Consider the following 14,966-nt stretch of genomic DNA (forward strand, 5'->3'; position numbering starts at 1 on the left):
AGTAATCCCATGCACCGGTACAGGTTGGGGGCTGATTGGCTAAGCAATAGCTCTGCAGAAGAGGATCTGGGGGTTACAGATAGTAAGATGGATATCGGCCAACAGTGTGCCCGTGTTGCCAAGAAGGCTAACAACATACGGAGCTGCATTAGCAGAAGCATTGTCAGTAGGTTGAGGGAAGTAATTATTCCCCTCTATTCAGCGCTGGTGAGGCCACATCTGGAGTCCTGTGCTCAGTTTTGGGCCTCCCTCCCCCACTACAGAAAGGATAAGTTGGAGAGAGTCCAGTGGAGGGCAACAAAAGTGGTGAGCAGACTGGGGGGCATGATTTATAAGGAGAGGCTGAGCAAACTGGGCTTATTCAGTCTGCAGGGGACACTGAGAAGGGATTTAATAGCAGCCTTCAACTACCTGAAGGGGGGGTCCAGAAAGGATGGGGCTGGACTCTTCTCAGTGGTGGCAGATGGCAGAACAAGGAGCAATGGGCTCAAGTTGCAGCAAGGGAGGTTTAGGTTGGATATTAGGAAAAACTCTTTCACAAGAAGGGTGGTAAAGCACTGGAAGGGATTACCTGGAGAGATGGTAGAGTCTTCATCCTTGGAGGTTTTTAAGGCCTGGCTCGACAAAGCTCTGGCTGGAATGGGTTAATTGGGGATGGTCCTGAGGTCCCTACCGACCCTGATTTTCTGCAATTCTATGAAAGGGACTAATACGGATGGTCAGCAGGTCTATACCGGGAGACCTGGGAACAGCCCTTATAGCAGAATAGATGCGGTTTTGCAATAGCTGCTCGTATGATCGTGGCAGTTCCACTGGAAAACTCCTGTTTCTGGCTTCTGTTCTCCACTAATTTAAATATGACCCAGGTTCATTTGCATTGCAAATAAACCGAACGTAGACACTATTTTGCCTGTAAATTTCTGGCCAAATTTAGTACCCACCCAAATTCAGTACCCACCCAGTCCCACTGTCCTTCCTGGCTCAAAGTTTGCTTTCTTTCCCTTGTCTACCCACGTATGGAGAGATACCAGAGTTTTGACTGTTCAGGGTTGTGTTTCTTCAGCTTTTTTACAGAAAAATAATAGTAATTAGAAACCTCTGTGTTGCCTTGCAGATCAGGAAAAATTCTGGGAATATTGCATTTTTTGTGGGATATGAAATCCACTTCCTGTTCGGCTGTAATTGCAAGTCTTGTGATGTGTGCTTGGCTCATGGCACCAGGAAATCACGCAAGAATCTGATTTCTTTAAGACAACTTTCTAGCCCTCCTAGTTCCTCGGTGTCAGTGCCAGCAGTGCTGCAAGACAAGCAGTGAGAGACATTTCAGTAGTGCTCTCCCTAAACATTCAAAAGTCCCGAGTCCTCGCAAGCAGATCTTATGAATAGGTTTCATCTGCCTTCTGGTATTTGGGTCCGCAGGGGTAGGGGAGGTCATATTATCAAGGTTTTCTTTCTAACCACGAGGGCCAGAAAGTTTTCTTTTAAGAAGCAAGAGATCCTTGCACGATTTCCTGGTGCCATGAGCTGAGCACGCATCACAAGACTTGCAATTAGAGCTGAACAGGAAGTGGGTTTCACATCCCGCAAAAATGCAATATTCCCTGATCTTTCCTGGTATGCAAGCCAACACAAAGGTTCCCAATTACTATTATTTGCTAGGAAAAAAGTTGGAGAAACACAACCAAAACTCTGGTAAGTGCTCACCTAGGATATTAGTGACCCAGGTTCACTTCCCTGCCCTACATCAGATTATTCTGGGGTGCATGTGTCGTGAGAAGCAATTCCATCCTGGGGCAGACTTTCCTATCGAGCTATCAAAACCAGCATGCTTCACATTTTTTTGATGAAAAAATAGAAAACATTCAAAACTTCCCTCACTGGCGAATAAAACAGCCCAAGAGTTGGTCATACCAAGTTCCTGGAGATGTCCCACAGTTAGTTTTAGTTTCTACTCCTTCCCCAGCACGGTCATGTTGTGTCAGGACCTCAAATGCCACGAGAAACACCTGGAACGTCAAGTCCTATTGACTCTGATAATACTTTTTTTGGACAACAGCAGCCTTGAAGCAGATGGTACTGTCAGCACCCATAGCAAGCTAGTATCAAAAGTAGTTTACGATGTGTTTGGCTCACTTCCTGAATCCTAGCTGTGACTTTCTTAAGTACATGGGTCTCTTTGTGTACAAATTCAGCCAGGATCCTTGCTGGCAGCAAGGAAACGTGCCCAGGCTCTCACCTTAAACTACATTTCTGATTGCTTGGGTGCCTTGCTTTAACTCTAACCTCAAACTCCAACAAGCCCCCATGCCTCTTGAAGGGGAAAGAACGCTTTATTAATTCCCCACATAAACATCCAGCCCATAAACGCAACACTAACCTTCAGATAGTAGAATTTATTTGCCCCAAAAAAAGCTCTCCCAGAAAATGAACCAGTTCCTGAGTGCGGAATTAGGACTCGCTTAGCCATATAAACTCACTTTGGGGCTTGCAGAACAGGATATGAACATGAATGAAGTGTATTAAAAAATATGAGTTGCGAATAAAAGTTCGCCCCTAAATCTCCCTTATTGTATAAGCTGCTATGAATTAGAGGCCTTTCAGCCTGATTTTGAGTCATCAACATAATTATTTAGGAACATTTTCCAGACCAGCCTTTTTTTACAAGTATTTTAACAACCTGCAAATCAGGAAACTGTAAATCAAAGAAATGAACTGAAATCAGCAATCACGGGGCATTAGGCCTCTTTGATTCTGACAGCGGGCAATGAATAGTGGCTGTCCTGTTTGCTAGGGTTTGAGCACTGTGGACCTTTATTAGAGATGGACCTGAACTAAGGCTACAGAGCCCGAGGCCCACAACCTGTTCACTCCCAGTAATTTAGTTTCTCTGGGAGATTTTAAATAAGCAATTGGAAGTTTGTCCACAAAGGGGCTCAGAACAACGCATCTTTTATTCAGTCATTAAGGAAACCCTGTTTAATAATAGCTGTTGGATTCAGTAGCTGTTGGCTTTCTCCATAAGATGGAGGTGTAGGACCTCTGGTACCTCTGACATGCAGCTGGATCTGAAAATACAGATCAGCCTTCTCCATCACATCCTTATGACATGCTGCTACAAGCAAGATGAGAGAGGCAGCCAATGAAACCCACCTGAACTCTAAAATTTGGAAGGAATTGCAATGCTCTCCAGCTTTTCTGGAAACAGATAATGCTGCAGAGATATCAGCATCGAGGGCTTCCATATTACCGCAAGGGACTGGTCTGGGGCTCTCCGTAGGGCACCTACTACTGATGTTACAAATAGCTAGGCAGTCATTCAAATACTGCTCCAAGACTCCCAATGTAATGGGAAGCTTTCAAAGATTTAAACTGAGATTTTTCAAAGCCACCCAGGAGCATTTAAGAGGCCCAGACCTTATGAAGGTTAGCAAGAATCATGTATTCAAATAGACAGAAATTATTTGAAGATCTCACCTGCAGCCTCAGCTTCTGTGCCTCATCTGCTACTTGAGTAGAAGATTTCCTTGGCTCAGGTGCATGTTGAACATTCATTTTTAAGCATCTTGGAAATACACCAGTGCAGTGTTGGGGAGGGCTATAACTGTCCCACGTGGAATAGAAGACATCCTCAAATAGGATGGGATTTCCCTGGTTTCTTCAGGGTGCTAGCTTCATCTTTTCTGTGTCCATTTTATGGTGCCCTATATCAGGGAAGCTGGGCACCAAGCATGTAAAAGAGATACAAGCTGGATTGCATATAGTGGTCAAGATAAGAGAATCACAGCTCATTAAACCAAAGATAGTTATAGCAGCATGCTTTAATGGCTAGGACTTTTATCCCATTAGCTGGAATAGTTTTTGTGATTCCTCGTGCCTATGCACTTACTGCTTGTTTGTTTGACTCTCCCAGAAGTGCTTTCCTCCCCCTTTCCCCTCCTGTTCTTTTGCATTATTACTTCTGTCTCCTTTTGTACACTGTGCATTGTACATGTCCTTTCACAGCATCTGCTGAAGTGAGCTTCAGCTCATGAAACCTTATGCTATATATAATCTAGTTTGGCTAGTCAAGGTACAAATTTACCCTGGCTTCTACTTGACATCAGACTAACCTGGTTAATTATACTTCTGCTCATGGGATTTTTTTCAAGGTATCCTAAAAGGGCTAGGCACTCAGATTACCTGGGAAATGGGCACTTAACATCCAGATATCTTTGGAAATGCAGTCAATTATTGAGGTCCACTCATGTGATAACAATGATTTCTCTATTCCTAGTGTTGTGACATTTCAGAAATACCACTGGCACCTACCTCTTTCAAGGTAGGTGCATCTCTTTGTATCAATGGACCTCAAAAAAAAAAAAAATCACAAATGTTGTCAATATAACCATCACTAACCTTTCTATGGAGGTAGAAGAAAAGGAAAGGTAGAAGATGGCTAAGAAAACAGATACCAAGAGGGGCAGCTTGTCCCAAATCGCCCAGCAGATCAGTGATAGAGCTAGGAATAAAATTCAGGTTTCCATAATGTCTGTCCACTATCACTTTCCCCTTACAAATCCTCTCCCAGGTCTTCCCCCTTTCTTTCTGGGGTAGCATGGAGAGGCATAAGATCTTCCTTTGGGGGGCAGAACTTGAGGGCAGAATTGTTAGGATTTTTTCTCAAATAATATCTGGGGTGGAGCATTAAGATAGTATGCTGGCTGGGACTGAAAGAGCTTGCTAGAAAGAAGGGATCAGTGAACTGAGATGAAGTACCTGAAGAGATAGTAAACCATACACAGGGAAGCACTCAGCTAATGAGCTACAGCCTGGAAAGGCTAATTACAGACACGCAGGCACTTTTGTGCTCAGGTGGAGCCCAGTGAAGTGCGGTGCAGCTCGAGGAGGGAAATGCCCAAGATTTCTGACAACTGTAGGAATAAAACAGCCTCTCACTCAGCTACTCCCATCACAGGCAAATTAAACTTTATATTCATAGAGGCTTCCTTCAGACAGCATTGAAATACTTACAGGATGTAAGCCTTGTAAGAAAGGAATAAGGAAATATTAGCATATTTTACAGACAGGCAAGCAGATGTTGAGACTTGGAAGTGAGAAGACTTGTCTAAGCCTATAGAAACAGCTACAGCAGAAGCATAGCACTAGTTACTGGTCTTCCAGTTAAGGGTAGGTGTGGTGTTCAGCTCCAGACTAAGCCTACCGACATGGACTCAACACCATCATTCATTGACTGTTTCTAAGTAGAACTTTGTAGTATCCCATAATGGACAATTTAGGAGTACTCCCTTCACAAATGTAAGCTATTTTTCACTTACTCCGTACAGTAAAATACCTTTCAACCAACAAGAGTAATCCCTTATACTTTTCCCCCAATTGCAAAGTGAGCTTTGAAATGCCACTTCCATAGGGAGATGCCTGAGTCATATTAATAGGATTACTTTTCCTAGTATGCACCTAAGTGTAACCCCACCCACAGAGAAGGTATAAATGGTCATTTCTGGGCCATTAGCTGGTCTTTTAGGGGTTGTGAGCTTTAGGGAGGAATGGGCCTGCATTAGAAATAAAGGCTATTCTATTGCTACAGGGCATTGGCAAAAGCCTCTTTTCTGTTGTCTCTGCAAGGTTTTTATAGCTTTTGCTTCATTAGCCCATATGTATGCTATTATGGGGGAGCTTTTACAAGCATAGACTGTTTTGATGCAGAATAGCACAGTCTCTTATTAAGCTAGGCAGAATCTCTCCTTACTGAATTTAGAGAGAGAGGTAGTAGGTTATTGGTGGGGGAAGGGTCGGTAGCAATTTTTTAAACGGCCTTTAAAAAACAGTACAACTCATATTCCCTACAAAGCTGGCGGAGAGATCCTATCTCTTCAACAAGGCAATCAGAAATGCTGGCAGCTGTTCTGTGAGGGCCTGAAAAAAATAATCATCCTATTCAAGGCAGCATAGAAACAAAGAATACCTGTGCACACATGCACACACGAAGGGCTTTCATTTTGAAAACATGGGGCAGAGCCCTTCTTTGGGGGAAGAGGTGCGGGTGTGGGTGGGGGAGCAGGCTAGTCTCTCTTGCAGTGCAAGCAAATGGCTTGGCTTTGGCTCTGCAGGAACGGGATGATCTGTACACTATTATCATACAGTAAACTTTAAGTCATCCTCTTCAGAGAGCAGGTTTTCTGGCCACTCCTACTTTATTGTGCAATTGGTAACTGCTAAATCCCCGCAGGGCAGGAGGCTTTCCACTCCAGCTGTTGAAGTAATATCCCCCTCTGCTCAGCATGATAAGAGGGTAATAAAAACATCATTTCAAACAAAATAAAAGGCTTTCAGCAGAAAGTATGGGCTGGCCTGCTTGAAGAAGAGAGGCCGTTGTGAAGGGCAAAGTCATTGTTGGCAAATATGGAGATGCTTCTTAAGCCAGCATATGGAAAATGATAGTGGATGTTTATTGCTGTTCCAGAACTTGCAAAAACCTGTGTATTAAGTGATCATTTCTTATTTAATTTTCATAAGGTTTCAAGATAATTGCTGTCTAGAATCCTAGGACATTTGTAGACAACTGCATCCATCTAAAATAAATTCTGAGTTTTCCCCAGAGAAAATGCAAGTTCTTATTTCATAAGATATTAACTTCCTCTAGCAGGATTCTCCTTTTTGTTTTGGTACACAGAAGAAAGTCTTTTTTTCCATTTATTTATTTATTTATTTGCACAAGAATAATTTTATTTAGGAGAACTGCCAGTTATGCACCCTACAAACCTAGGTTAGCTTTGACTCCTTTGCTCCTATGGGTTTACCGCTTGTTTGCTTGTCTCTCCCAGAACTGCCCCTGCCCCCCTTGTCTTCTGTATTCTATTTTTTCCTTATATTCTGCTTTCTGCATGTGCTCTTGCAACATCTGATGAAGTGAGCTTCAGCTCATGAAAGCCTGTGATTTTTACTTGCACTCAGTGTATAAAGTGCATATCTAGCATTCCTTTTTTCAGCTTTGTCATACTTGTTTGCCAGGGATTTTATATTTCCTACAGCTCTGCATAGACCTACGCTATAGCTGAGTCATACATTATGAATAAATTGATTATTCTGTCTGGTTTGATTGGCCCTTTCAATGTATAAGGGCAAAGCCTTTCTGTTGTGTAACCGTCTCATGGCGACCTGTATTTGTTCAGCCTACTTGGAGAAGCAACCCCCAGTCAAGAATCGAGATGGCGAGGTGGAGGAGAATCTCATACTATGACAAATAATGGAATCAAAAAAGAAAATAGGCTGCCATATGTGCTTCCTCTGCTCAAAGTGGCTTCTTTCCTATGCACTTTTCTCTGTCTTGTGGTGCTCATTCTGAAGATACTTCTTCCTCATGGCATCATGGACTAAGCTGGTCTCCTGGTGTTCCTCAATGTCTATGTTTCATTAGTTAAACTCCAGATTATCACCGTATGCAGTGGGTTTCTTTAGCTTTTTCAGGCTACAATGTCCCTTCACAGAGAATCGTTCTTAGCAGGAGCTGATAAGATCATAGTAGTGTAATCATAAGCGTCCATAATGTCCAGCACTGTGTCTTCTTTCACGAGTGGGAAGACTCACCTATCACTGTCTTAAACAAGAGACTCTAATGTTATCCAAAGCCTAAAATTGGTAGAATTTAATTATAAACTTCCAGTGCAAGTTTCTAGGATTCAGGGTGGAAGTCCCTATAACTGTTTGCAGCCCAAAAGGTTGCAGTATTGTGCTAGTGGATAACTGTTGGGAGGTAGAACTAACTAGGAAGAGAAGTGGTCCTGATGAGTCTATGCTCATTGTTTAGTGAAATGCAAAAAAACCCTTGAAAGCTTTTCAGTAGAATAATGTCAGGTATGAATGAGTGGAGACAAGTGTATTGGAGAAAAATAGCAGTAAATGAGACCAAGGTAGCTTAGGCTGAAAGGAATCCTAGAAAATAAGGATGGAAGGGACCTTAAGAAGTCAACTAGTCCAACTGCCTGCTCAGTGCAAGATTATCCCTATCTAAAATCTCACAATATTGAGAGAGTTTCCTGACACTGCTTCTCCTGGCACTCACTTTGCTAGAAGGGTCTTTGCTTAAGACACCTGTACAAAGGAACAACCCTACATGGAGGGGTACATGGGCGGTATGACCTAATGTGATTCATTGGTCATTGTGTCAGTCACTTTTCTTTTTGGTTGAGGATCATAGTAGCAACTTTGCATCAGCAGTGGGGATAGAATTCAAATCTCCCAGCTCTTGAATCCTAGGATCCTGCGGGGGGTGGAGGGAGGAGGACCTGCTTATGTCAGCAGTTGTTAAAATGAGACTTGTGTCCTCCTAACTAACCGCACTGAATCCACGAAGCAGAGGTAATGCACTAGCTTGTTCATCACAATTTTATTATTAAGCACATATATGTGCGGGCAGAAGTATTAAAATAGCCCTCATCCATCTGGGAGAGGAGACAAGGCCACGGCCTCTTTCAGCTGAAGAGGTAGGAATGCTGAAGGTAACTTGGTGGGTTTGCAACCCCTGTTAAGAGTGAGAAAAGACTACCAGCACGATTGAGCTTACAGCTGCTCCTTCCGAAAATGCCTTGTTTCAGAGCATTTAACATCTGAGAGAGACCTCCATGCACTTGTGATCAAATGCACTCTACTTTTTCAGTATTTCTAAGTGAATCTTTAGTTGATAAATGGGGGTTTTACATCCAGACAGTGTCCACTGCCTGAGTACACTGTACAAGGTATGGGATCTTTGTAGTTCATGGGTTTTTTTTTTTTTTTTACAATGTTCCAATAAACAGTACTTTAAGCCCATGTAACTGCATGCATCTCAAGCGATTGCATGATCTTGGTGTTACGGAAAGGATAGATTGCTTCTGTATCCGTGAGTACCTATGCTGGTACTGACCTTTATAGGGTCTCCTAAACTGGACAGGCTGAAGAGTAGGGATCAGATTAAGCATCAGGCTGCTGTCTTTCCAGGTTGGAGTGACTGGGTATAAATCTGTTCGGCATGTCCTTACCACACCATTTGGTAAGGAACTCCAAAATAAGTCTCAAAGATAGCAATGGTAATACAGATGAATGGCCTTGGCTATGGAAGGAGGACTGGAAATTGAGAACATGGATTATTTATATGGGTCAGGAGCCCTCCAAAATGTAGCGCGTAATTTCCAAAATGCCTTGTTATCACAGGCATCCACGTCCTATATAATTCCCTCCATAAACTGATCAAGCTGCAGAAATTAAGCCTCAAATGGGATCTGGTTTTAGAGTGAATGATACTAGGTTATCAGCAGTTACTGGCAGTGAGGGTCTCAGTGAATTAATCTTTCTGAGAATAGCAGGGAGATGCACAGTATTGACTTCACTGGTGCTTGCTTATATACCTCCCTTGAAGAAATGGTCAGTGAAAGTAGACGCATCATATGGAGAATCTGAACATATAGAGAGTCTTCCTAACTAGGACATGAACACTGTCCTAGGTGACAGTGCTGCCAGGATGGAAAGAAAATTGGGAAGACCCTTTCTAAAGGTATGCGTGTTCTCATGACAAGACTTAAGGACAATAGAATGAAACTAATTTTGACACCTCTAAATATACGGTTGTGAAGAGAATCCTCATAGATGTCCAGAGGTGAAGTTACAATCCAATGACTATATACCTAACGGTTCAAAATGAAAGGCTAAAATCCAGGCCATCAGAAGCCCAAGGGTGACTGATTATAGTTAAAACTGCTACCTTATAAGAGCAGTAAGAGAGATTGTAATGACTAAAAAGAAAAAGATAAAAAAAAACATGAAATGCACAAGCTGCAGATGCAACGAGAATCTTTTGGGAAATACTACAATCTACACTTTGTATTTGGTAACTGTTAAGAGTAGATAAGAGGCTTCAGATATGTGAGATTACAGAGGATGTTGAGATCAAGAGGGACGTGTTCAGAGATACGGTACGAAGAGCTGCACGAGAAACTTGAGGAATAACTGAGCACGAACAAGAATGGGTGGTTCAAAGACTGAGCCTCAGTTACCTTCCTACCATGCATTTGTTTCTCTTCAGTATCTGGCTCAGTCTCATGCTGAGGAACATGATGAAAATGAAGTAGAGGCCAAGGACCTGGTAGGACAACACTTGTGTGGTTTGTGGAAAGTGATGGAGTTGGCTGGAATACAAACTATAATGATGTGAGCATTTTACAAGGGTCTCGACGGGCAGAGAGGAAGTCAACAGCGAGCAAGAGACAGGACAGAAATGGGAATATTTGGGTGCTGAAGAATGCAAGTATAATGCATAGAAATGCATATGTAATGAACCCATAACAATGGGCTGGATAAAGCCAAGCAGTCTTCAAGAAGATTGAAATCTTTGAGGAAGAACTAAAATTTGTGGAGAACATCGACAGGCAATTCGAAATCTCGGGGAAAAAGAAAGCACCAGGGCTTGGTTGATGTTTCCTGTTTTTAAATATTTAACAGAAACAATATGCTAATTTGAAGGCTTTATAAATGCACTTTGGTTTGGAAGTTTGCAAAAAAAATCCCCTCCAATTTTGAATAAGGATTGAAAAAATCCCCAATTTTGAACTGGGGCAAGAAAAGTAAATTATTGAGGGATCTTCCCTACCTCCATTACTTAAAATAGAGTTTTCAATATTTACTCCTTACAAAGAGGGATGACAGAGTATCTGTCTGTGTGGGTCCAGAAAAGGAAGTCTGCTGGAGATCGAATTGGTTTCAATTTTTTGATTGCTTGAGAGACAATAATAGGGTATATGAGTTTTTGTAGGTTTTAAAGAAAAATAAGATAATATACGGTGAGAGCCTCAGGGCCACAGTGGAAAAATGTTCAATATTTGCTAATTTTTTTTTGGAAGGAACATCTATATACTCACAGTTCAAAATGTAGGTTATGAGTAGGAGGAAGAGATCTCTGCCACATTTGAAATCAATATGGCCTAAAGGCAAAAAAATGCAGCCAGCTCTTTAACATAGCTATGGAAAATGTGATGCAATCATTGCAAAATTCTCAGGAGTAGGTGAGCTTTAACTGGTCTCTTGAGAGATGAGAGAGATTGCACAAAGGGTGGTGGGAAGATTGGAGGAAGTGGTAAGAAATATGGCACTTAAGACTGCTCCAGATACAACCAGGTATTTGGTTCTAAGCTGATTTTTTTAAAGCAAGCTTATAAAGCTGTCACTCCCCTAAATACCAGTTTAAGTACCCGTAGAGAAGTTTTAGCTCCAAAGTGCTACTTGAGAGAGAGTCTGGAGACATGCAAAGCCATTGTAAGGCCAACAATTTATATGGATGTGAGACTTGCTAGGAAGTAACACAGACAACTAATTTTTTTAAAAAAAATACCGTATTGAGATGAATTGTGAAGTTAGCTAAGGGACAGAGATATGTGGAGAAGATCTAATAGGACTGGTTAGTGGGGGTCCATGAAGAACCGTTAGAATAAATGTAGTAAAGTCCAAATGAATTTGTGGGTTGGGCCTGTAGCTGGGAAGACAGAGAAGCTCAACACTTCTCAAAGTCTTTCCAGTTTGTGGCTTATTGAGGAGAAGATTAAGGGATAATGTTGACTTACTGCCTAAGAACTCTTAATGAGAGGTATTGACAATGGAAAAAATATGACTTTGGCTGAAGGAGGTTGGGAGCTTCTTATGAAAAGGTCTGAGGCTCTCCTATGGGTCCACTGAGCCAGGAAGCGAGTAAATAATTGTAAAATTGCTTTATCAAAATTAACAGAGTTTCCACAACGTGATCCATGATGCAGTAAAAGTACACAGAGTTTCTTACACAAAGCAGCTTGGAGGTTGGCCCAAGTCTTATTGAATAACTTTATGCAAATGCATGTGAGACCTGGGAGCAGAGTGTTTGGGAGAATTTAAAACGGACAACTATTGGGAGAGCATTTGTGAAAGAGAGCCCTCCAGTGGGAATCCAGCACAGCTCCTCAGAGGCTTTTTGAAGTTTTGAGCTAGATTTGTGTGTTGTGAGCTGAGTATTACATTTCCATTTAACACCTTCAGTAAAAAGTGGCCAGGCTGTGTATGCAAGTGAGACTTGAATGCCTGAAATATCAGTTCCTTGGTACAGGCCTATTTTTCAACTCTTTACTTTGTGCCTTTGCCATCCCAATTGCTAGGTCAATATTTTTATGACCTGAACTTACTGTGCATGTGACTCAGTCATATGTACATGACCATTTACTCCAACTAGTCTGAAAGAAACTCTTTGGGATCTGAGCCAGAGATTATTGAAGTTTTAGCAGAACAGATCTGGGTCAGGTTAGTTTAAAGATAGTAGTAAAGATGCCAGGTTATAATGAGGGTTCGGGGCACCTATGTAGTTAAACCATTTCCAAAATAGGCTTTTGCATTTCTCAGACCTTTTACAGGAACCCTAAGAGGCTTCCTGATTACCATTCCAAGGAAAAATCGGTGCAATTGCCCGACATGATTACAGACCTTTCCAGAATATTTTAAACTCCAAAACTGCAAATCAGTTTAATTCTGTGCCGATGATAATTAGTTACTCAACGTTAACTCATTTAGACTCCTTTTACAACTTAAGCACCTGTCCAATTCACTTTCCCCTGGAAACCAAAGGAAGTGGATTCAGGCCTAGTTAGGGGCTCACCATGACTCTTGTACAATGGGTATAACAATTTTGTTCCTATTTCGTTTAACAGCCTAGGAAGCTGGTTATTTTTTCTGTTGCTGAATGAGTGTCCAGCTTTGTATCATCACTACTAGCTGGAATCTGTTGTCAGCTTATTAGAGATTTCTTTCTGGTATAAGACTTATGGTTGGTTTTACATTGGGGGTATCCAAAGCCATCTCTTTCCTATTGCCTTGATGAATTTCAGTCTTTTGGATGATGGTTGCTGAGACTCAGGGTAGTGTCATCTATGATATGTTTTCATGAGTGGGGGATCCAAATTGTTATGCATGTCCCAGTCCCTACAGGTTTAGGGACTTGATGTGATTTTTTTCCCCCTCCCAATTCTAGGGTTTTATAGAGGGCTTAAACTCCTTGTAAGCTCTATGATCCATAGTAGTTTTGGTTATTCTCCCTTTCCAACCTCCCACTTCTCATGCCATACCAACCTGGAAATCTCCAAAGTCTTCTAATCGCAACCAATAACTGGGCAGTAATATCCTGCTCCACATCCATTCTTCTATTGTGTGTCCCTAACCTTGCTTTTCAGTGGTTCTCTGGAACCTTTCCTCATATCTTGCTTTCCCTTCACATATTTAAGAGCTATTTGTTGTTTTTTCTATGGTTGTGGTTCCCAGGCTCTCTTCTCATACTTGATAGCCTTAGCCATTATTCTTCTCTTGGCCTCTGATAACTCACTGAACTACAGCTTGAGACTGCAGGCTTGTTTTAACCTATTAGAAAAGATTTCCTTTTTCTTTCTGAAGCTAAACAAAAACAAGGAAATTAAATTAAAAATGCAACTGTGTTTAAATACCACTAAGGTTGTGACACAAGACAGGAAATCCAAAGATAAGGATGACAATTCATCCTTTGCTTGGAAACAGAACCACTGTGACAAGCTAGGGCCAAAATATCAACCATCATGTTGTATTTTTCCGAGCTCGGTCCGTTCTGTAGAAGAGCAATAACCAGCTGGCGAGTGATTTAAGCATAGTGCCTGTTGGCTTAACTGGAGGGGAAAGCAATTGTCCAATGCAACCCTTAACACAATCGTTCTCTGTATTGAAAGTTACTGTGCACAAAACCACACCCACGCACAGAGGCATAGCACACATAGCTATGAGATTTAGGAGGCTGCTCTAACAAGCTGCATTCACTGGTGACGGTCACAGAGGTTTTAATCAACTGGTATTGCAAGTCCCAGGCTTCTGTTAAGAAAAATAGCTGAAGCGGTCACTGTCTGCTGGGTGCAGGCATCCATTTTATGGTCTAATCCTTTAAGTAAGCTTTTATAATGATCTCTTTAAACTGTGGGGGAAAACCCCTTTGCTTTTCCCCTCTGTTGTTTGTATGATGGAAAAAACCCACTGTATCAGAAGTCCAAAGAAAGCAAATTACTATTCTGATAAAAACAAGAGCGCAAGAGCTGCCTGCCCAAGGAAAAAGCTAAGATTCTGGGATGGAGGAGAGGGAAAAGTCCATTTAATGCTCTGAACTTCATTTAAAGGTTCTTTAATGGGACAAATGGCTCTTGGCAGTTGCTTTGTCATCACAAACGACTTGCCACGCACTGTCCTGGGGTCATCTGACCCCAGCAGTTTTTCCTGCGCAAGTGCTGGGGGGCTGGACCTGATGATCTCGTGAAGTCCCCTCCAGCTCCTCACATCTATAAATCACCTGTCTAGGGTATGTTAAGATGACTTGTGTGTATGAATTTATACACCTTAATTTTTAATTTGTTTTGGAGACCTATAGTGGGAACTGGATGGCTTTAGAAGCAATATATCTAACGTTCCTCGGTGTAAACTGTCATGAGGACAAATGAAGTCTTCACCACATGTTGAATCCTATATTCCCATGAACTAGGAGAGAAAAGACCCAGCCGTTGTGCCGTAAACCCCTCACCTCTCTCTTCTAGCAGTTGACTGACTGCCTAGACACTCAGGAAGCTGCCCAGCAAGCAAAACAGCAAGAAAGTGGAACGTTGATTGGAAAGTTGAAGGTTTAATTGAGGATGTGGTTGGAGTGCAAGGCAAGCTCTGCCTCGGTGAAACATTTATTATGGTAATTCACTGTAGCTTCACTTGCTGCAGCCTTTCCCCTAATCTCTACCCTAGTCTGAAATCAGTGCTGCTTATGTGCGTTCAGACGGTGTGAGTTAAGTACTGAGCTGGAGGAAGCAAAAAAAAAGGGTAGCCCTTTGCCTAGCAAGTCCCTGTACATGCAAACACCAGGGGGAAATGGCAGAGCTGGTGATACAGGCCTTGTGATTCTCTGATATTTTGTTAATGACTCTAATAAA

Source organism: Crocodylus siamensis, chromosome 5 (genome assembly GCF_052110815.1).
Source record: "Crocodylus siamensis isolate JL-2025a chromosome 5, ASM5211081v1, whole genome shotgun sequence".
Lineage (NCBI taxonomy): Eukaryota > Metazoa > Chordata > Crocodylia > Crocodylidae > Crocodylus > Crocodylus siamensis.